General features: G+C 38.2%; 1 protein-coding gene across 7 annotated transcripts in view; it reads right to left on the bottom strand.

Moving 5' to 3' along the window:
- adgrl3.1 (adhesion G protein-coupled receptor L3.1) overlaps positions 1-6,461 on the bottom strand; it is a 70,329-nt gene extending 63,868 nt beyond the window's left edge. For all 7 annotated transcript variants that reach the window (XM_027014211.3, XM_081714447.1, XM_081714448.1 and 4 more), the window contains exon 1: positions 5,978-6,461. The gene's annotated coding sequence lies outside the window, so the exon portion shown is untranslated. The remainder of the gene's footprint in view (positions 1-5,977) is intronic.
- Between the last annotated feature and the right edge of the window lie 1,742 nt (positions 6,462-8,203).

The following is an 8,203-nucleotide window of genomic DNA, read 5'->3' as shown; positions in this document are numbered from 1 at the left end:
GTTAGCAAGCTAAACTTATCAGGTCATTTTTCTGCCTTTCAAAAAGGCACACATTGGATGTGCTTTAAATAAAAATGGCAGCTGAGAATGCGGTTTCCTGTACCATTCATTACTGAATAGAAAAAATAGGGAACGTTGCCCCTGACTTGAACACAATGCCAGAGCCAGGAAGGAGCCATCGATCTACAGAGCAATCAGACCTTGGCGTGATCAATCAATCACAGAGCTGCTTTATTTCAGCTGCCAGTTTCCTCTGTCTGAATCCATCGCTGGCCCAAACAAGCAGACGCACAAGAGAGAAGAGAAGGTTTAAAATAAGCTTTGGTGCCCATTTTTATTCAGGATCGAAATTTGTCTTTTGCTAATTGGCTTAAGCTTGGATGCTATAGGCTACAATAGAAACACTACATAGGAATAATAAAAAGAATAAAATTATGAAAAGAAAATTATGGTGACAATTATGGTTCTTAAAATGAACAGAGCACCAAGGAATCAATTTATTTTCTTTTAAATAAACTGGCACAAGGAAAATAAATATTTTTCTACACAGGAAAAACACTTATTTGAATTTTTGTTGGAACTCTCTGACTACCACACCCAATTTCAATAAGGTCTCGATCGATGACCTCGTTATTAATTGTACATGGATGCTCATTATCTAAAACAAAAGCTTCTTCACTAGGCCTTATTACCAAATAGGTTCATTTCTCTAGACATTTAGGACATATGCTACTTTACAGTTTTCTTTTATGTTTTCAGTTGTCTTTCTAATACTTAAAACTTACCAAATTTAATTAGATTGCCAATGTGGATACTATATGAGTTCAAAAGGTATAAGTTGCATATACACTTACCACCCACTCTGTTTGAAACATTAATGAAGTAGAAACATATTGTAGGTGTACAGCTGGAGACTATACAGTTTGAGTTAGTCATTCTCAAACTGTTAATGGTCGGTTTCTGAACACAAAATCGCTATTGGGATATTTTCAGGTGGCAGACCTCTTTCATTAGCAGTGATGCTGTGACTGGAACCGGACTGCTGATGAACTGGATAAAGCGTGACTGACAAATTGAGTAAGGCAGTAGCCAGGCAACAGTGTGTAACTGTACCCCTACTATACGATTTATCCAATAAAGTGGCAAGTGAGGGTAAGTACAAGGTAGTGTTTCTAATAAAGTAAATGGTGAGTGTACCCGCTTTCATGATTGATTATGCTTTCCATCATAGTTTATTTAAAAATGTTGAAATGTTGAAAAAAAATTGAAATGGTCTCTAAATCTTGTATTACTTATAATTTCCACACTTTGTCTAACAACTATTTTTATTAAACATGAGACATTCAGTTAGCAAGTTTCAGCAGGAAATTACCATAATTTACTTATGATTACATAAAATAATCTTCTTAGATAAAAGTATGTCATGTAATGGAATACTGAGTGATTATACTGAGGTTTGTATGGTCTAAAGCACTTTCAATGAGGTGTACCCAAGCTTTTGATAGGTAGACAAGGCGTTCACATTTTTGATAATAAACAGATATTTCTGTGAAAACCCAGTTGATGTAAATGAATCTAAGGATATAGGGTACATAAAGTAGGCCAAGTATGATGATAGATCTGTTGGTATGTTGCGCTCTATGATGATGTCATCACTATTTTTAGTTTTTTACTTTTTCACAATGTATGTGTGAATTATATGCACTCACATACTAAAAAGAACATATAAAACCCTATATATTGATATACTATTACAAATACAATGTTTGGGATTTGGAATAACAATGGATAACAAAGTGACCATTATGTAGGCTATGCATTTTTAAGAACACAAGAAGGTGATCCTTATATGTTTAGCGCAAACACACAAACACACACACATGCACATCTACTCTATCATTTCACAACACTCACAGACTACTAACAAAAATACTTTTCACAGTAGAAAACAATGCTGTTAATAATTCCCTCTACCAAAAAACCTTCTTATCCATTTTTTGAACCCAGTCAGATCCAGTAAGAGGACACACAGTAGGGGTCACGTTCCCCCTCTCTCACGCATCCAAACATATGCATACACACACTGGATCGTTGTGCTCAGTTTCCTGTTAGGACAGAAGTAATCAAAGCTCTTTTAGGAGGCCATTCACAACCACAATGCCACTGTGAACCGATCTCAGTCTGAGGCCTATTGTCTGGAAAAAAACACAGACACACACATATATAGACACCCCCAGACACTCTAAAGCGTACACGCACACAAACACACTTTTAAACATGCACACTAACACACATCCTGTCCCTTTATCTCCAACATATATTCCATAATATAAATGTCAAAGATTGAGTGAAGGGAGGGATAAAAAGGTCTTCATGAGTCACTATTTCAGTACTATGAGCAATTCCAAAATGAGTGAAGCTTACCACCAGTACATGCCTAGTCCACACACACACACACACACACACAGAGAGAGAGAGAGAGAGAGAGAGAGAGAGAGAGAGAGAGAGAGAGATTCATTTGTATAAATAGCTTTAGAAGAGATATCAACATAATAAAGCACAAACAGAAAAATGCATGTACAATTCCATGAGCGAATGAAGATAATCCATCAGCTAATTCAGCAGCACTATGAACTATGTTCAGTCTATTCATAATGTTAATACTATTCCCGAAAAATGACAAGAAATCAGCAGTTCCACACACAGAATTCTCTAAAAGGCTGAAGAAAGGTTTAGGTTTCCCAATTAAAAGTCACAGACCAAATGCAGGATGCAATTGCTGGGGGTCTGAGGAAGAACATTCAAATGCCCAAATTAGTTATCTTATATTGATTCTAAGCATTTAACCAAATGCATTTATTTTGGATCAAACGTAGAACAGTTGTTATTTGGAAGACAAACTCTTATTCCAAAATGTATATATATATATATATAGACTTTACCTTACAAATAACAACTATTGAACTTGGGTTCTACCTCACCATATATATATATATATATATATATATATATATATATATATATATATATATATATATATATATATATATATATATATATATTTGTTTCGAGCACAGGTCCTTCATCAACTGTGTAAGCAAAATGCTTCTGAATTAGTAAGAGGAGGAACCAGTTTATTTTGAAAAAACAGATGTTTAAATTATAATATTCATTCCATTTATTCATTCCATTTTTCTTTGAGTTTCCTAATTTCATTGCAGCCATAGCCACAATTTGCAATGCAAACAGATATGTCAAACATAAAAACATCAAACATCAGTCTACGTTATCACAGTTATCACTGTTATTACCTGAATGGTCATTAAGGCTACATTTTTTAGCAAGATATATCCATGCAAAAAAATGCCAGTTTCTCTATGTAGTTTTGAATGCCGAATCCAAATATGGTTTCAGAATTTCTCACCACCCATAGTTATTATACATTACATTATACATTTATGAATTAAATTATATCACTATAATGTAATTCAGCTTTACAAATTCCTGCTTTTGGCTTTAGGGAAGTTTAGACTCCATGACATCACCACATGCACTGTCACTGCCTTTTCCACAAAAGCTATCTTGTGTTTTGTATACAGATTGAGAGCATCTGCTATATTCTTGTTTGATGATGTGTGTGTCTGACACCCTGACCATGCTATACTCCTCTCAGACTGTGCCTGCCCTTATACACACCACATACACTCCACGTAACACATACAAATATACACCATTGAACCACAAACTCACTTAGACCTTGCGAACTGAACCAGGAAATACCATGCCATCCATCACAAGGAGAGGAAAGTGCTCTAAGGCATTACGAGCTGAACTCAGTTTCACAGACTGGCACCGATTTGGTGGGCCTCTTCTTTTTGGCCTCTCAGAAAATAAACAATTCTAACAAAAGCAAGGACTCCAAAAAACATGACCCCTCCCTGACTGTGAATTCAGCCCATATATTTTAGAATGCATGTTCACCTTCAGAAACGCACACAAAAGGAAGATCTCAGCAACATGGAAAGGACCCACTAACCACAAGAGTACACATGACAACCATTCATTTTAAGTTTCATCAGTTCTCACATACATCAAATGCTATTACCCAGCCAAATAAACCAGGATCTCACACAATAGATAACAAGATAATTAACACTGAGTGCTGTGGTCTTCCAGAATGCCTTTATGCCTTGGTTGCATGATTTGAATTAGATCCTTGATATTAGAAATGCTGTAAAAGGCATAGAACCAACACAGAAGTCTTTCCAGCCAATACCAGTATTATGAAGTCGGTTTATGCAATGTAAACGGAAATACGTTTTAATATCAAAGTCTCTGTTCAGCAAATACAAACACCGCTCTGAACAAATCATCAGTGATGTGCCACTATCGTACAGCTCCTATCAGGTTTTGTTCTGTGTAATAGCGACCCGTTTTGACTGGAACAGCAGTCCTTACCATCTTTTTGTTCAAATTCTAAAAATAGCATAAACTCAACATTAACACCATAATTGGTCACGGATGAACATAAACAACACTAAAACCCCAAATATTGTGCAGCTCAGCTCACCAAAACAAGTGACACCGCTGTCATAGTGTAATCAGAAGCTGTCCTTATTAAGTAAGGAGCAGTTTTTTTCTACCCTAACAATGACTATTAGGCTATGAAATAGCCATCAAGTTCTTATCTGGAACAGAAACTTAGTAAAGATGGATTAGTAGATAGCATAGGTTAAATGTAAAAAGAGTTCATTAACGGTGTTTAAGAATGTCACTGTAATTAATAATATATTCTGTATATTATTTTGCGTCAAGAAGATTTGTGTTTGCTTTTTAACCCAATAATACAAAAGGTGATAGAAATGTTTCGGTATGTTAAAAGGCCTTGGTTTACAGTCCAGGTAGAGGCCCGCTAATATAGGCTACCCTGAAGCCAATCTTTCCATTATTCTTCGTCTCTCTATGTGTCTCTCTCTAAAGATGACGGTGACACAGATACACTGAAATCTGTGAAAGAGGCTGCGCCTTTTCCGCTAAATGGGCCACCCGCACGAAGTAAACAATCACTAAAACTGTAAAATCAGACGGGCTTACCGCAGCACTTATAACTAAGAATCTGGATCCTGTCATTGCCAAGTAAAATGAACCAACTGTCATGCATGGCCGTGACCGTGACGGTAATCCAATAAAAAGAAACGATTTTTATATGAGACTATGACAGTGGAATAAATGGCATAGGTTATGCTATCACCCTGTTAAATCAAGGTCACATGAATTGTAGCGAATGTACTGAACCCTGTACTGTACTGTAGGTCTACAGGCGGCCGACACAGTAGCTTTTTTATTTTAAGAATCTAGTCTGCTTGTCCTTAAAGAAAAGATACTGCCATACCAACACGCTCCTTACGGTTACAGAGGGATAGAGTCCACTGTCAGTAACTCGAAATGAGGTGATGGAAATCTCCTTACATATAAACAGTTGCAGCAGGAGTGTGGTCTGAACGCGGCTATTAGTTGGACAGCGCAGTACCCCATAAATGAACGGCACGCTATGGCCATCTTCTTTCTAATAAACAAATTAAGTCTATTATTTCATTACGTCAATAGCTGTGAGGCAGCAACCTGCACACACGCGCGCGCACACACACACACACACACACACACACACACACACACACACACACACACACACACACACACACACACACGCACACTGAACGACGCCCATTAAAACACCGCGCACGGCACACAGCGAAGCATCCTGTGTCTAATGCCCCTCTCACACACAAACACACAATTCTGCCCCTACCTATCACGAGTTTTCCAATACTCTGTAATGTGATGGAACGCTGGAAAAGAGGCGAGTGCTCCAGACTCGTACGCTATTTCTATCCTTTCAAATATCCATCAGTTATCGATGTACTGGCGATTAAGGAATGTGACCTAACGTCATTTCGTTTTCAAAAGACTGACTTACCACATCTTAGGAGCCACAGTAATGGTCGCGTCCAGATGCGCTCAGCGACAGCAAACTGCAGACAGTAACCTTAAAATAGTCTTTAATTCCTGTGACAATACCGATCTCCGTTAGGGAATAAAATACCCCGCGAAACCTTGAGGTGACGGTTGGATCCGTCCACAGCCGTGCCTCAGTGTCGCCTGAAACGTCCGAAAGACTCGTTGCGAGGATTTGAGCGATATGTCGGATATCCTTTGCCGGTTACTGAGTGAAGCTGTGGAGAAAAGGCTTCGGACCCGTGATTTTGTATCCAGATCACTCGCTCTCTAGGCTCAGAAGGAAAATGCGCGTCCACGTCTCTAGCGCTGAATCCAGCGGTGGCTCAGTACGCGAAACCAACGCCAGTATATCTCCAGAATACCACCGTGCGCGGTAGGGCCAGCAACCCGACAGCAAGAGAACGAGCGACGAGAGAAAATGACAAGCCAATTTTGGGAGCACAGTGATGCTTGATTCAAAAAAGGGAGGGTGGGAGGAAGAGAGCAAGAAAAGAGAAATGGGGGGGGGGGGGCTTGAATTTGGAATGGAGTTCTTGGCGGGCATGAGCTCTCTCTTGCGGTTGCAGTCGCGTACGGCAGTCGTATCGACCTAGCTTTCATTTGCGTTAGGTAAGACCTTTGGACGCAATAATTATAAGTGACATTGAACAGCAAGATATATCCACATATACGCCTAATTGTTATAACCAATTACGTTAAAGTACTGTGTTTCAGTCATCAAATAAATTGTTCCAATTAATAACCCGAGTTATATCAATTGCTTACGCCTATTTTAAGAGAATATGGCCATTGTTAATCATTGTCACATTAACAAAAGTGACGCCGACGAAAAGCGCAGTTCTTGCATTGTTTGACTAAGTTGGGAGAGGAGGGCGATGAATGTCCCATAGACTCAAAGACATAGGCTCATCACAGGCATGACTGGTATATATCGTTCTCACGTAGGCTACATTCTCTCAGTCAAATTTGTCTGACAATATGTTAAAATTTAGAATACGATATTTTGCAATCTCTCCAATCTGACAATTAATTCTGGGTGCAGATGAGTTGATATAAATTTGTGCGATGAGTTCTTTGCATAGATGGGGATACCTGTTGAGTTTAACGATGCACAGAGAAGGGATGCGGATTTGGAGCATATCGGAGTTGTAATGCGTAAAGCGACCGGAAAGGATAGAGCGACTACATCCAACGGGATTACATCTGTCAGTCACCCGTATCAAAGTTTATATATATTTTTTTTCATATATATATATATATATATATATATATATATATATATATATATATATATATATATATATATATGTGTGTGTGTGTGTGTGTGTGTGTGTGTGTGTGTGTGTGTGTGTGTGTGTGTGTGTGTGTGTGTGTGTGTGTGTGAAAAATGCATCTATGGGTGTGTGTATGTGTGTGTATATATATATATATATATATATATATATATAGGTATTTACCTACGCCTAATCTTTAACGAAGGAATTTAACTAGGCCTTAAGTAGGCATGGGAATTTAACTAGGCTTTCATTTTTAACGACGATTTGGTTTTGTGTGAGTGATTGATGATGTTTTCAATCATTTAATTTTTGCGTTAGCCACGAGTTATAACAGGATTTGCCTTGACTATAAACACTATTTATTTTTTATTTATTGATTGATTGACTGTCCCACGCGGTTCGCTCAGAGCCGTATTACATTGGTTATAAGGACATCTATCTCGGTTAATTACCATCGTTCACAGTTAAGGCCATTTACAGCTGCTAAGCCTTCATGGGTAAGCGCATTACCAGACGAGAGCAAAACAAACAAGCATGCTTTGGGCTCATGTGAGACACACGGTGGTGTCTATTTCGTTCGCACGGGGTCGCAGCAGCCTCCAGCAGAGCACAGGTTAGTTTACGAGCCTAGATTACATCGACATGAATAACAGATCAATCGAGAATGTTATCATGAGATCAGTAAGTTATGTAGTGATCCGTCTGTGCTATTAATAATTCAGCCCACCAACAAAGATGGACATACTGGTCATGAGTGTATGCCTTAGTTTTCCTAAATGTTTTGTCATTGTTATTGTCTGCTAGTACTTACAATGAAAAAAAAAAAATCAAATGTAAGGCTTACAACAGGTGTGAATATCAAACAGGCATTAGCTTTTTAAATGCAGGTGAAGGTACTGTAATTAATT

Source organism: Electrophorus electricus, chromosome 5 (genome assembly GCF_041902795.1).
Source record: "Electrophorus electricus isolate QZ-2024a chromosome 5, ASM4190279v1, whole genome shotgun sequence".
Classification (NCBI taxonomy): domain Eukaryota; kingdom Metazoa; phylum Chordata; class Actinopteri; order Gymnotiformes; family Gymnotidae; genus Electrophorus; species Electrophorus electricus.
This window is presented reverse-complemented; position numbering and strand designations above follow the sequence as displayed.